Genomic DNA, 14,447 nt, shown 5'->3' on the forward strand with positions numbered 1-14,447 from the left:
CTGGCGAGTTTCTCCAGGGGCCGGGCGAGTCTCTCCAGAGGTCGGGCGAGTCTCTCCAGAGCCCGGGCGAGTCTCTCCAGCGGCCGGTCGAGTCACTACAGGGGCAAGGCGAGTTTCTTTGGAGGGCGGGCGAGTCTCTCCTTGGACCAGGGGAGTTTCTTCAGAGGGCGGGGAGTCTCTTTAGAGGCCGGGCGAGTCTCTTCACGCGCCGGGCGAGTCTCTACAGGGGCCAGGCGAGTTTCTTAGGAGGCCGGGAGAGTCTCTCCTTGGACCAGGGGAGTTTCTACAGGGGCCAGGCGAGTTTTTCCAGAGGACGGGCGAGTCTCCACAGAGGCCGGGCAAGTTTCTCCAGAGGCCGGGCGAGTCTCTACTGAGGCTGGGCGAGTCTCTCCAGGGGCCGGGCGAGTCTATCCAGAGGCCGGGCGGGTTTCTCCAGAGGCCGGGTAATTCTTTACAGAGGCCGGGCGAGTCTCTACAGAGGGCGGGCGTGTTTCTCCAGAGGCCATGTGAGTCTCTCCACGGGCAAGGCGACTCTCTACAGGGGCCAGGCGAGTTTTTCCAGAGGTCAGGCGAGTCTCTTCAGAGGCCGGGTGAGTCTCTCCAGAGCCCCGGCGAGTCTCTCCAGAGGCCGGGGAGTCTCTTTAGAGGCCGGGCGAGTCTCTCAAGAGGCCGGGTGAGTCTCTTCACGCGCCGGGTGAGTCTCTACAGGGGCCAGGCGAGTTTCTCCATCAGCCAGGCGAGTTTCTACTGGGGCCAGGCGAGTTTTTCCAGAGGCCGTGCGAGTCTCCACAGAGGCCGGGCGAGTTTCTCCAGAGGTCGGGCGAGTCTTTACTGAGGCTGGGCGAGTCTCTCCAGTGGCCGGGCGAGTCTATGCAGAGGCCGGGCGAGTTTCTCCAGAGGCCGGGCGAGTCTCTCCAGGGGCCGGGCGAGTTTCTCCAGAGGCCGGGCGAGTCTCTACAGAGGCCGGGCGAGTCTCTACAGAGCCCGAGCGAGTCTCTCCAGGGGCCGGGCGAGTCTCTCCAGGGGCCAGGCGAGTCTCTACAGAGGCCGGGCGAGTCTCTCCAGAGGCCGGGCGAGTCTCTCCCTGGGCGAGGCGAGTCTCTACAGAGGCTGGGCGAGTTTCATCAGAGGCAGGGCGAGTCTCTCCAGAGGCCGGGCGATTTTCTACAGGGGCCAGGCGAGTTTCTTCAGAGGGCGGGCGAGTCTCTCCAGAGGCCGGGTAAGTCTTTCCAGAGGCCATGCGAGTCTCCACAGAGGCCGGGCGAGTCTCTACAGAGGCCAGACGAGTCTCTACAGAGGCCGGGCGAGTTTCACCAGAGGCCAGGCAAGTCTCTCCAGAGACCGGGCGAGTCTCTATAGTGGCCGGGCGAGTCTCTTTAGAGGCCAGGCGACTCTCCCCAGAGCCCGGGCGAGTCACTCCAGCGGCCGGTCGAGTCACTCCAGGGGCAAGGCGAGTTTCTCCAGAGGGCCGGGCGAGTCTCTACTGGAGCCAGGCGAGTTTCTTCAGAGGCCGGGTAATTCTTTACAGAAGCCGGGCGAGTCTCTACAGAGGCTGGGCGTGTTTCTCCAGAGGCCATGTGATTCTCTCCACGGGCAAGGTGACTGTCTACAGGTGCCATGCAAGTTTTTCCAGAGGCCGGGCGAGTCTATCCAGAGGCCGGGGAGTCTCTTTAGAGGCCGCGCGAGTCTCTCCAGAGGCCGGGTGAGTCTCTTCACGCGCCGGGCGAGTCTCTACAGGGGCCAGGCGAGTTTCTCCAGAGGCCGGGCGAGTTTCTCCATGGACCAGGCGAGTTTCTACAGGGGCCAGGCGAGTTTATCCAGAGGCCGGGCGAGTCTCTACAGAGGCCAGGCCAGTTTCTCTAGAGGCCGGGCGAGTTTCTCCAGGGACCAGGAGAGTCTCTCCAGGGGCCGGGCGAGTTTCTTTAGAGGCTGGGCGAGTCTTCACAGAGGCGGGCGAGTCTATCCAGAGGCCGGGCGAGTCTCTCCAGAGGCCGGGCGAGTCTCTACAGAGGCCGGGCGAGTCTCTCCACGGGCCAGGAGAGTCTCTACAGGGGCCAGGCGAGTTTTTGCAGTGGCCGGGCGAGTCTCTCAAGAGGCCGGGCGAGTCTCTCCAGGGGCTTGGCGAGTCTCTACAGAGGGCGGGGGAGTTTCTCCAGAGGCCGGGGCGAGTCTCTCCAGAGGCCGGGCGAGTTTCTCTCGAGGCCGGGTGAGTCTCTCCAGAGGCCGGGCGAGTCTCTCCAGAGGCCGGGCGAGTTTCTCCAGAGGCCGGGTGAGTCTCTACAGAGGCCGGGCGAGTATCTCCAGAGGACGGGCGAGTCTCTACAAAGGCCGGGCGAGTCTCTCCCGGGGCTTGGCGTGTCTCTAAAGAGGGCTGGCGAGTTTCTCCAGGGGCCGGGCGAGTCTCTTCAGAGGCCGGGCAAGTCTCTCTAGAGGCCGGGCGAGTCTCTACAGGGGCCAGGTGAGTTTCTTCAGAGGCCGGGCGAGTACCTCCAGAGGCCAGGCAAGTCTCACCAGAGGCCGGGCGAGTCTCCACAGAGGCCGGGCGAGTCTCTACAGAGGCCAGACGAGTCTCTACAGAGGTCGGGCGAGTCTCCTTAGAGGCCGGGCGAGTCACTCCAGCGGCCGGTCGAGTCACTACAGGGGCAAGGCGAGTTTCTCCAGAGGGCCTGGCGAGTCTCTACTAGAGCCAGGCGAGTTTCTTCAGAGGCCGGGTGAGTCTTTACAGAGTCCGGGCGAGTCTCTACAGAGGCCGGGTGAGTTTCTCCAGATTCCATGTGAGTCTCTCCATGGGCCAGGAGACTCTCTACAGGGGCCAGGCAAGTTTTTCCAGAGGCCGGGCAAGTCTCTTCAGAGGTCGGGTGAGTTTTTCCAGAGGCCAGGCGAGTCTCTCCAGAGACCAGGCGAGTCTCTACAGGGGCCGGGCGAGTCTCTCCAGAGGCCGGGCGAGTCTCTACAGAGGCAAGGCGAGTCTCACCAGAGGCCGGGCGAGTCTCTCCAGAGGCCGGGCGAGTCTCTACAGAGGCCGGGCGAGTATCTCCAGAGGATGGGCAGTCTCTACAGAGGCCGGGCGAGTTTCTCCCGGGGCTTGGTGAGTCTCTACAGAGGGCAGGCGAGTTTCTCCAGAGGCCGGGCGAGTCTCAAGAGGCCGGGCGAGTCTCTACAGAGGCCGGTTGAGTCTCTCCAGGGGCTTGGTGAGTCTCTACAGAGGGCGGGCGAGTTTCCCCAGAGGCCGGGCGAGTTTCTCCAAAGGCCAGGCGAGTTTCTCCAGAGGACGGGCGAGTCTCTACAGAGGCCGGGCGAGTCTCCATAGAGGCCGGGCGAGTCTTTTCAGAGGACGGGTGAGTCCCTCCAGAGGCCGGGTGAGTCTCTCCAGAGGCCAAGCCAGTCTCTACAGATGCCGGGCGAGTCTCTTCAGAGGCCGGCTGAGTTTCTCCAGAGCCTGGGTGAGTCTCTTCACAGTCCGGGCGAGTCTCTCCAGGGGCCGGACGAGTCTCTCCACGTGCCGGGCGAGTCTCTACAGGGGCCAGGCGATTTTCTCCAGAGGCCCGGCGAGTCTCTCCAGAGGCCGGGCGAGTCTCTCCAGAGGCCCGGCGAGTCTCCCCAGAGGCTGGGTGAGTCTCTCCAGGGGCCAGGTGAGTTTCTACAGAGGCCGGGCGAGTCTCTCCAAAGGCCGGGCGAGTCTCAACAGAGGCCGGGCGAGTCTCTACAGAGGCCGGTCGCGTCTCTCCCGGGGCTTGGGGAGTCTCTACAGAGTTCGGGCGAGTTTCTCCAGGGGTCGGGCGAGTCTCTCCAGAGGTCGGGCGAGTCTCTCCAGAGGCCGGGCGAGTCTCTACAGAGGCCGGGCGAGTATATCCAGAGGACGGGCGAGTCTCTACAGAGGCCGGGCGAGTCTCTCCCGGGGCTTGGCGAGTCTCTACAGAGGGCTGGCGAGTTTCTCCAGGGGCCGGGCGAGTCTCTCCAGAGGTCGGGCGAGTCTCTCCAGAGCCCGGGCGAGTCTCTCCAGCGGCCGGTCGAGTCACTACAGGGGCAAGGCGAGTTTCTTTGGAGGGCGGGCGAGTCTCTCCTTGGACCAGGGGAGTTTCTTCAGAGGGCGGGGAGTCTCTTTAGAGGCCGGGCGAGTCTCTTCACGCGCCGGGCGAGTCTCTACAGGGGCCAGGCGAGTTTCTTAGGAGGCCGGGAGAGTCTCTCCTTGGACCAGGGGAGTTTCTACAGGGGCCAGGCGAGTTTTTCCAGAGGACGGGCGAGTCTCCACAGAGGCCGGGCAAGTTTCTCCAGAGGCCGGGCGAGTCTCTACTGAGGCTGGGCGAGTCTCTCCAGGGGCCGGGCGAGTCTATCCAGAGGCCGGGCGGGTTTCTCCAGAGGCCGGGTAATTCTTTACAGAGGCCGGGCGAGTCTCTACAGAGGGCGGGCGTGTTTCTCCAGAGGCCATGTGAGTCTCTCCACGGGCAAGGCGACTCTCTACAGGGGCCAGGCGAGTTTTTCCAGAGGTCAGGCGAGTCTCTTCAGAGGCCGGGTGAGTCTCTCCAGAGCCCCGGCGAGTCTCTCCAGAGGCCGGGGAGTCTCTTTAGAGGCCGGGCGAGTCTCTCAAGAGGCCGGGTGAGTCTCTTCACGCGCCGGGTGAGTCTCTACAGGGGCCAGGCGAGTTTCTCCATCAGCCAGGCGAGTTTCTACTGGGGCCAGGCGAGTTTTTCCAGAGGCCGTGCGAGTCTCTACAGAGGCCGGGCGAGTTTCTCCAGAGGTCGGGCGAGTCTTTACTGAGGCTGGGCGAGTCTCTCCAGTGGCCGGGCGAGTCTATGCAGAGGCCGGGCGAGTTTCTCCAGAGGCCGGGCGAGTCTCTCCAGGGGCCGGGCGAGTTTCTCCAGAGGCCGGGCGAGTCTCTACAGAGGCCGGGCGAGTCTCTACAGAGCCCGAGCGAGTCTCTCCAGGGGCCGGGCGAGTCTCTCCAGGGGCCAGGCGAGTCTCTACAGAGGCCGGGTGAGTCTCTCCAGAGGCCGGGCGAGTCTCTCCCTGGGTGAGGCGAGTCTCTACAGAGGCTGGGCGAGTTTCATCAGAGGCAGGGCGAGTCTCTCCAGAGGCCGGGCGATTTTCTACAGGGGCCAGGCGAGTTTCTTCAGAGGGCGGGCGAGTCTCTCCAGAGGCCGGGTAAGTCTTTCCAGAGGCCATGCGAGTCTCCACAGAGGCCGGGCGAGTCTCTACAGAGGCCAGACGAGTCTCTACAGAGGCCGGGCGAGTTTCACCAGAGGCCAGGCAAGTCTCTCCAGAGACCGGGCGAGTCTCTATAGTGGCCGGGCGAGTCTCTTTAGAGGCCAGGCGACTCTCCCCAGAGCCCGGGCGAGTCACTCCAGCGGCCGGTCGAGTCACTCCAGGGGCAAGGCGAGTTTCTCCAGAGGGCCGGGCGAGTCTCTACTGGAGCCAGGCGAGTTTCTTCAGAGGCCGGGTAATTCTTTACAGAAGCCGGGCGAGTCTCTACAGAGGCTGGGCGTGTTTCTCCAGAGGCCATGTGATTCTCTCCACGGGCAAGGTGACTGTCTACAGGTGCCATGCAAGTTTTTCCAGAGGCCGTGCGAGTCTATCCAGAGGCCGGGGAGTCTCTTTAGAGGCCGCGCGAGTCTCTCCAGAGGCCGGGTGAGTCTCTTCACGCGCCGGGCGAGTCTCTACAGGGGCCAGGCGAGTTTCTCCAGAGGCCGGGTGAGTTTCTCCATGGACCAGGCGAGTTTCTACAGGGGCCAGGCGAGTTTATCCAGAGGCCGGGCGAGTCTCTACAGAGGCCAGGCAAGTTTCTCTAGAGGCCGGGCGAGTTTCTCCAGGGACCAGGAGAGTCTCTCCAGGGGCCGGGCGAGTTTCTTTAGAGGCTGGGCGAGTCTTCACAGAGGCGGGCGAGTCTATCCAGAGGCCGGGCGAGTCTCTCCAGAGGCCGGGCGAGTCTCTACAGAGGCCGGGCGAGTCTCTCCACGGGCCAGGAGAGTCTCTACAGGGGCCAGGCGAGTTTTTGCAGTGGCCGGGCGAGTCTCTCAAGAGGCCGGGCGAGTCTCTCCAGGGGCTTGGCGAGTCTCTACAGAGGGCGGGGGAGTTTCTCCAGAGGCCGGGGCGAGTCTCTCCAGAGGCCGGGCGAGTTTCTCTCGAGGCCGGGTGAGTCTCTCCAGAGGCCGGGCGAGTCTCTCCAGAGGCCGGGCGAGTTTCTCCAGAGGCCGGGTGAGTCTCTCCAGAGGCCCGGCGAGTCTCCCCAGAGGCTGGGTGAGTCTCTCCAGGGGCCAGGTGAGTTTCTACAGAGGCCGGGCGAGTCTCTCCAAAGGCCGGGCGAGTCTCAACAGAGGCCGGGCGAGTCTCTACAGAGGCCGGTCGCGTCTCTCCCGGGGCTTGGGGAGTCTCTACAGAGTTCGGGCGAGTTTCTCCAGGGGTCGGGCGAGTCTCTCCAGAGGTCGGGCGAGTCTCTCCAGAGGCCGGGCGAGTCTCTACAGAGGCCGGGCGAGTATATCCAGAGGACGGGCGAGTCTCTACAGAGGCCGGGCGAGTCTCTCCCGGGGCTTGGCGAGTCTCTACAGAGGGCTGGCGAGTTTCTCCAGGGGCCGGGCGAGTCTCTCCAGAGGTCGGGCGAGTCTCTCCAGAGCCCGGGCGAGTCTCTCCAGCGGCCGGTCGAGTCACTACAGGGGCAAGGCGAGTTTCTTTGGAGGGCGGGCGAGTCTCTCCTTGGACCAGGGGAGTTTCTTCAGAGGGCGGGGAGTCTCTTTAGAGGCCGGGCGAGTCTCTTCACGCGCCGGGCGAGTCTCTACAGGGGCCAGGCGAGTTTCTTAGGAGGCCGGGAGAGTCTCTCCTTGGACCAGGGGAGTTTCTACAGGGGCCAGGCGAGTTTTTCCAGAGGACGGGCGAGTCTCCACAGAGGCCGGGCAAGTTTCTCCAGAGGCCGGGCGAGTCTCTACTGAGGCTGGGCGAGTCTCTCCAGGGGCCGGGCGAGTCTATCCAGAGGCCGGGCGGGTTTCTCCAGAGGCCGGGTAATTCTTTACAGAGGCCGGGCGAGTCTCTACAGAGGGCGGGCGTGTTTCTCCAGAGGCCATGTGAGTCTCTCCACGGGCAAGGCGACTCTCTACAGGGGCCAGGCGAGTTTTTCCAGAGGTCAGGCGAGTCTCTTCAGAGGCCGGGTGAGTCTCTCCAGAGCCCCGGCGAGTCTCTCCAGAGGCCGGGGAGTCTCTTTAGAGGCCGGGCGAGTCTCTCAAGAGGCCGGGTGAGTCTCTTCACGCGCCGGGTGAGTCTCTACAGGGGCCAGGCGAGTTTCTCCATCAGCCAGGCGAGTTTCTACTGGGGCCAGGCGAGTTTTTCCAGAGGCCGTGCGAGTCTCCACAGAGGCCGGGCGAGTTTCTCCAGAGGTCGGGCGAGTCTTTACTGAGGCTGGGCGAGTCTCTCCAGTGGCCGGGCGAGTCTATGCAGAGGCCGGGCGAGTTTCTCCAGAGGCCGGGCGAGTCTCTCCAGGGGCCGGGCGAGTTTCTCCAGAGGCCGGGCGAGTCTCTACAGAGGCCGGGCGAGTCTCTACAGAGCCCGAGCGAGTCTCTCCAGGGGCCGGGCGAGTCTCTCCAGGGGCCAGGCGAGTCTCTACAGAGGCCGGGCGAGTCTCTCCAGAGGCCGGGCGAGTCTCTCCCTGGGCGAGGCGAGTCTCTACAGAGGCTGGGCGAGTTTCATCAGAGGCAGGGCGAGTCTCTCCAGAGGCCGGGCGATTTTCTACAGGGGCCAGGCGAGTTTCTTCAGAGGGCGGGCGAGTCTCTCCAGAGGCCGGGTAAGTCTTTCCAGAGGCCATGCGAGTCTCCACAGAGGCCGGGCGAGTCTCTACAGAGGCCAGACGAGTCTCTACAGAGGCCGGGCGAGTTTCACCAGAGGCCAGGCAAGTCTCTCCAGAGACCGGGCGAGTCTCTATAGTGGCCGGGCGAGTCTCTTTAGAGGCCAGGCGACTCTCCCCAGAGCCCGGGCGAGTCACTCCAGCGGCCGGTCGAGTCACTCCAGGGGCAAGGCGAGTTTCTCCAGAGGGCCGGGCGAGTCTCTACTGGAGCCAGGCGAGTTTCTTCAGAGGCCGGGTAATTCTTTACAGAAGCCGGGCGAGTCTCTACAGAGGCTGGGCGTGTTTCTCCAGAGGCCATGTGATTCTCTCCACGGGCAAGGTGACTGTCTACAGGTGCCATGCAAGTTTTTCCAGAGGCCGGGCGAGTCTATCCAGAGGCCGGGGAGTCTCTTTAGAGGCCGCGCGAGTCTCTCCAGAGGCCGGGTGAGTCTCTTCACGCGCCGGGCGAGTCTCTACAGGGGCCAGGCGAGTTTCTCCAGAGGCCGGGCGAGTTTCTCCATGGACCAGGCGAGTTTCTACAGGGGCCAGGCGAGTTTATCCAGAGGCCGGGCGAGTCTCTACAGAGGCCAGGCCAGTTTCTCTAGAGGCCGGGCGAGTTTCTCCACGGACCAGGAGAGTCTCTCCAGGGGCCGGGCGAGTTTCTTTAGAGGCTGGGCGAGTCTTCACAGAGGCGGGCGAGTCTATCCAGAGGCCGGGCGAGTCTCTCCAGAGGCCGGGCGAGTCTCTACAGAGGCCGGGCGAGTCTCTCCACGGGCCAGGAGAGTCTCTACAGGGGCCAGGCGAGTTTTTGCAGTGGCCGGGCGAGTCTCTCAAGAGGCCGGGCGAGTCTCTCCAGGGGCTTGGCGAGTCTCTACAGAGGGCGGGGGAGTTTCTCCAGAGGCCGGGGCGAGTCTCTCCAGAGGCCGGGCGAGTTTCTCTCGAGGCCGGGTGAGTCTCTCCAGAGGCCGGGCGAGTCTCTCCAGAGGCCGGGCGAGTTTCTCCAGAGGCCGGGTGAGTCTCTACAGAGGCCGGGCGAGTATCTCCAGAGGACGGGCGAGTCTCTACAAAGGCCGGGCGAGTCTCTCCCGGGGCTTGGCGTGTCTCTACAGAGGGCTGGCGAGTTTCTCCAGGGGCCGGGCGAGTCTCTTCAGAGGCCGGGCAAGTCTCTCTAGAGGCCGGGCGAGTCTCTACAGGGGCCAGGTGAGTTTCTTCAGAGGCCGGGCGAGTACCTCCAGAGGCCAGGCAAGTCTCACCAGAGGCCGGGCGAGTCTCCACAGAGGCCGGGCGAGTCTCTACAGAGGCCAGACGAGTCTCTACAGAGGTCGGGCGAGTCTCCTTAGAGGCCGGGCGAGTCACTCCAGCGGCCGGTCGAGTCACTACAGGGGCAAGGCGAGTTTCTCCAGAGGGCCTGGCGAGTCTCTACTAGAGCCAGGCGAGTTTCTTCAGAGGCCGGGTGAGTCTTTACAGAGTCCGGGCGAGTCTCTACAGAGGCCGGGTGAGTTTCTCCAGATTCCATGTGAGTCTCTCCATGGGCCAGGAGACTCTCTACAGGGGCCAGGCAAGTTTTTCCAGAGGCCGGGCAAGTCTCTTCAGAGGTCGGGTGAGTTTTTCCAGAGGCCAGGCGAGTCTCTCCAGAGACCAGGCGAGTCTCTACAGGGGCCGGGCGAGTCTCTCCAGAGGCCGGGCGAGTCTCTACAGAGGCAAGGCGAGTCTCACCAGAGGCCGGGCGAGTCTCTCCAGAGGCCGGGCGAGTCTCTACAGAGGCCGGGCGAGTATCTCCAGAGGATGGGCAGTCTCTACAGAGGCCGGGCGAGTTTCTCCCGGGGCTTGGTGAGTCTCTACAGAGGGCAGGCGAGTTTCTCCAGAGGCCGGGCGAGTCTCAAGAGGCCGGGCGAGTCTCTACAGAGGCCGGTTGAGTCTCTCCAGGGGCTTGGTGAGTCTCTACAGAGGGCGGGCGAGTTTCCCCAGAGGCCGGGCGAGTTTCTCCAAAGGCCAGGCGAGTTTCTCCAGAGGACGGGCGAGTCTCTACAGAGGCCGGGCGAGTCTCCATAGAGGCCGGGCGAGTCTTTTCAGAGGACGGGTGAGTCCCTCCAGAGGCCGGGTGAGTCTCTCCAGAGGCCAAGCCAGTCTCTACAGATGCCGGGCGAGTCTCTTCAGAGGCCGGCTGAGTTTCTCCAGAGCCTGGGTGAGTCTCTTCACAGTCCGGGCGAGTCTCTCCAGGGGCCGGACGAGTCTCTCCACGTGCCGGGCGAGTCTCTACAGGGGCCAGGCGATTTTCTCCAGAGGCCCGGCGAGTCTCTCCAGAGGCCGGGCGAGTCTCTCCAGAGGCCCGGCGAGTCTCCCCAGAGGCTGGGTGAGTCTCTCCAGGGGCCAGGTGAGTTTCTACAGAGGCCGGGCGAGTCTCTCCAAAGGCCGGGCGAGTCTCAACAGAGGCCGGGCGAGTCTCTACAGAGGCCGGTCGCGTCTCTCCCGGGGCTTGGGGAGTCTCTACAGAGTTCGGGCGAGTTTCTCCAGGGGTCGGGCGAGTCTCTCCAGAGGTCGGGCGAGTCTCTCCAGAGGCCGGGCGAGTCTCTACAGAGGCCGGGCGAGTATATCCAGAGGACGGGCGAGTCTCTACAGAGGCCGGGCGAGTCTCTCCCGGGGCTTGGCGAGTCTCTACAGAGGGCTGGCGAGTTTCTCCAGGGGCCGGGCGAGTCTCTCCAGAGGTCGGGCGAGTCTCTCCAGAGCCCGGGCGAGTCTCTCCAGCGGCCGGTCGAGTCACTACAGGGGCAAGGCGAGTTTCTTTGGAGGGCGGGCGAGTCTCTCCTTGGACCAGGGGAGTTTCTTCAGAGGGCGGGGAGTCTCTTTAGAGGCCGGGCGAGTCTCTTCACGCGCCGGGCGAGTCTCTACAGGGGCCAGGCGAGTTTCTTAGGAGGCCGGGAGAGTCTCTCCTTGGACCAGGGGAGTTTCTACAGGGGCCAGGCGAGTTTTTCCAGAGGACGGGCGAGTCTCCACAGAGGCCGGGCAAGTTTCTCCAGAGGCCGGGCGAGTCTCTACTGAGGCTGGGCGAGTCTCTCCAGGGGCCGGGCGAGTCTATCCAGAGGCCGGGCGGGTTTCTCCAGAGGCCGGGTAATTCTTTACAGAGGCCGGGCGAGTCTCTACAGAGGGCGGGCGTGTTTCTCCAGAGGCCATGTGAGTCTCTCCACGGGCAAGGCGACTCTCTACAGGGGCCAGGCGAGTTTTTCCAGAGGTCAGGCGAGTCTCTTCAGAGGCCGGGTGAGTCTCTCCAGAGCCCCGGCGAGTCTCTCCAGAGGCCGGGGAGTCTCTTTAGAGGCCGGGCGAGTCTCTCAAGAGGCCGGGTGAGTCTCTTCACGCGCCGGGTGAGTCTCTACAGGGGCCAGGCGAGTTTCTCCATCAGCCAGGCGAGTTTCTACTGGGGCCAGGCGAGTTTTTCCAGAGGCCGTGCGAGTCTCCACAGAGGCCGGGCGAGTTTCTCCAGAGGTCGGGCGAGTCTTTACTGAGGCTGGGCGAGTCTCTCCAGTGGCCGGGCGAGTCTATGCAGAGGCCGGGCGAGTTTCTCCAGAGGCCGGGCGAGTCTCTCCAGGGGCCGGGCGAGTTTCTCCAGAGGCCGGGCGAGTCTCTACAGAGGCCGGGCGAGTCTCTACAGAGCCCGAGCGAGTCTCTCCAGGGGCCGGGCGAGTCTCTCCAGGGGCCAGGCGAGTCTCTACAGAGGCCGGGCGAGTCTCTCCAGAGGCCGGGCGAGTCTCTCCCTGGGCGAGGCGAGTCTCTACAGAGGCTGGGCGAGTTTCATCAGAGGCAGGGCGAGTCTCTCCAGAGGCCGGGCGATTTTCTACAGGGGCCAGGCGAGTTTCTTCAGAGGGCGGGCGAGTCTCTCCAGAGGCCGGGTAAGTCTTTCCAGAGGCCATGCGAGTCTCCACAGAGGCCGGGCGAGTCTCTACAGAGGCCAGACGAGTCTCTACAGAGGCCGGGCGAGTTTCACCAGAGGCCAGGCAAGTCTCTCCAGAGACCGGGCGAGTCTCTATAGTGGCCGGGCGAGTCTCTTTAGAGGCCAGGCGACTCTCCCCAGAGCCCGGGCGAGTCACTCCAGCGGCCGGTCGAGTCACTCCAGGGGCAAGGCGAGTTTCTCCAGAGGGCCGGGCGAGTCTCTACTGGAGCCAGGCGAGTTTCTTCAGAGGCCGGGTAATTCTTTACAGAAGCCGGGCGAGTCTCTACAGAGGCTGGGCGTGTTTCTCCAGAGGCCATGTGATTCTCTCCACGGGCAAGGTGACTGTCTACAGGTGCCATGCAAGTTTTTCCAGAGGCCGGGCGAGTCTATCCAGAGGCCGGGGAGTCTCTTTAGAGGCCGCGCGAGTCTCTCCAGAGGCCGGGTGAGTCTCTTCACGCGCCGGGCGAGTCTCTACAGGGGCCAGGCGAGTTTCTCCAGAGGCCGGGCGAGTTTCTCCATGGACCAGGCGAGTTTCTACAGGGGCCAGGCGAGTTTATCCAGAGGCCGGGCGAGTCTCTACAGAGGCCAGGCCAGTTTCTCTAGAGGCCGGGCGAGTTTCTCCAGGGACCAGGAGAGTCTCTCCAGGGGCCGGGCGAGTTTCTTTAGAGGCTGGGCGAGTCTTCACAGAGGCGGGCGAGTCTATCCAGAGGCCGGGCGAGTCTCTCCAGAGGCCGGGCGAGTCTCTACAGAGGCCGGGCGAGTCTCTCCACGGGCCAGGAGAGTCTCTACAGGGGCCAGGCGAGTTTTTGCAGTGGCCGGGCGAGTCTCTCAAGAGGCCGGGCGAGTCTCTCCAGGGGCTTGGCGAGTCTCTACAGAGGGCGGGGGAGTTTCTCCAGAGGCCGGGGCGAGTCTCTCCAGAGGCCGGGCGAGTTTCTCTCGAGGCCGGGTGAGTCTCTCCAGAGGCCGGGCGAGTCTCTCCAGAGGCCGGGCGAGTTTCTCCAGAGGCCGGGTGAGTCTCTACAGAGGCCGGGCGAGTATCTCCAGAGGACGGGCGAGTCTCTACAAAGGCCGGGCGAGTCTCTCCCGGGGCTTGGCGTGTCTCTACAGAGGGCTGGCGAGTTTCTCCAGGGGCCGGGCGAGTCTCTTCAGAGGCCGGGCAAGTCTCTCTAGAGGCCGGGCGAGTCTCTACAGGGGCCAGGTGAGTTTCTTCAGAGGCCGGGCGAGTACCTCCAGAGGCCAGGCAAGTCTCACCAGAGGCCGGGCGAGTCTCCACAGAGGCCGGGCGAGTCTCTACAGAGGCCAGACGAGTCTCTACAGAGGTCGGGCGAGTCTCCTTAGAGGCCGGGCGAGTCACTCCAGCGGCCGGTCGAGTCACTACAGGGGCAAGGCGAGTTTCTCCAGAGGGCCTGGCGAGTCTCTACTAGAGCCAGGCGAGTTTCTTCAGAGGCCGGGTGAGTCTTTACAGAGTCCGGGCGAGTCTCTACAGAGGCCGGGTGAGTTTCTCCAGATTCCATGTGAGTCTCTCCATGGGCCAGGAGACTCTCTACAGGGGCCAGGCAAGTTTTTCCAGAGGCCGGGCAAGTCTCTTCAGAGGTCGGGTGAGTTTTTCCAGAGGCCAGGCGAGTCTCTCCAGAGACCAGGCGAGTCTCTACAGGGGCCGGGCGAGTCTCTCCAGAGGCCGGGCGAGTCTCTACAGAGGCAAGGCGAGTCTCACCAGAGGCCGGGCGAGTCTCTCCAGAGGCCGGGCGAGTCTCTACAGAGGCCGGGCGAGTATCTCCAGAGGATGGGCAGTCTCTACAGAGGCCGGGCGAGTTTCTCCCGGGGCTTGGTGAGTCTCTACAGAGGGCAGGCGAGTTTCTCCAGAGGCCGGGCGAGTCTCAAGAGGCCGGGCGAGTCTCTACAGAGGCCGGTTGAGTCTCTCCAGGGGCTTGGTGAGTCTCTACAGAGGGCGGGCGAGTTTCCCCAGAGGCCGGGCGAGTTTCTCCAAAGGCCAGGCGAGTTTCTCCAGAGGACGGGCGAGTCTCTACAGAGGCCGGGCGAGTCTCCATAGAGGCCGGGCGAGTCTTTTCAGAGGACGGGTGAGTCCCTCCAGAGGCCGGGTGAGTCTCTCCAGAGGCCAAGCCAGTCTCTACAGATGCCGGGCGAGTCTCTTCAGAGGCCGGCTGAGTTTCTCCAGAGCCTGGGTGAGTCTCTTCACAGTCCGGGCGAGTCTCTCCAGGGGCCGGACGAGTCTCTCCACGTGCCGGGCGAGTCTCTACAGGGGCCAGGCGATTTTCTCCAGAGGCCCGGCGAGTCTCTCCAGAGGCCGGGCGAGTCTCTCCAGAGGCCCGGCGAGTCTCCCCAGAGGCTGGGTGAGTCTCTCCAGGGGCCAGGTGAGTTTCTACAGAGGCCGGGCGAGTCTCTCCAAAGGCCGGGCGAGTCTCAACAGAGGCCGGGCGAGTCTCTACAGAGGCCGGTCGCGTCTCTCCCGGGGCTTGGGGAGTCTCTACAGAGTTCGGGCGAGTTTCTCCAGGGGTCGGGCGAGTCTCTCCAGAGGTCGGGCGAGTCTCTCCAGAGGCCGGGCGAGTCTCTACAGAGGCCGGGCGAGTATATCCAGAGGACGGGCGAGTCTCTACAGAGGCCGGGCGAGTCTCTCCCGGGGCTTGGCGAGTCTCTACAGAGGGCTGGCGAGTTTCTCCAGGGGCCGGGCGAGTCTCTCCAGAGGTCGGGCGAGTCTCT

This window comes from Eleutherodactylus coqui, chromosome 7 (assembly GCF_035609145.1).
Source record: "Eleutherodactylus coqui strain aEleCoq1 chromosome 7, aEleCoq1.hap1, whole genome shotgun sequence".
Classification (NCBI taxonomy): domain Eukaryota; kingdom Metazoa; phylum Chordata; class Amphibia; order Anura; family Eleutherodactylidae; genus Eleutherodactylus; species Eleutherodactylus coqui.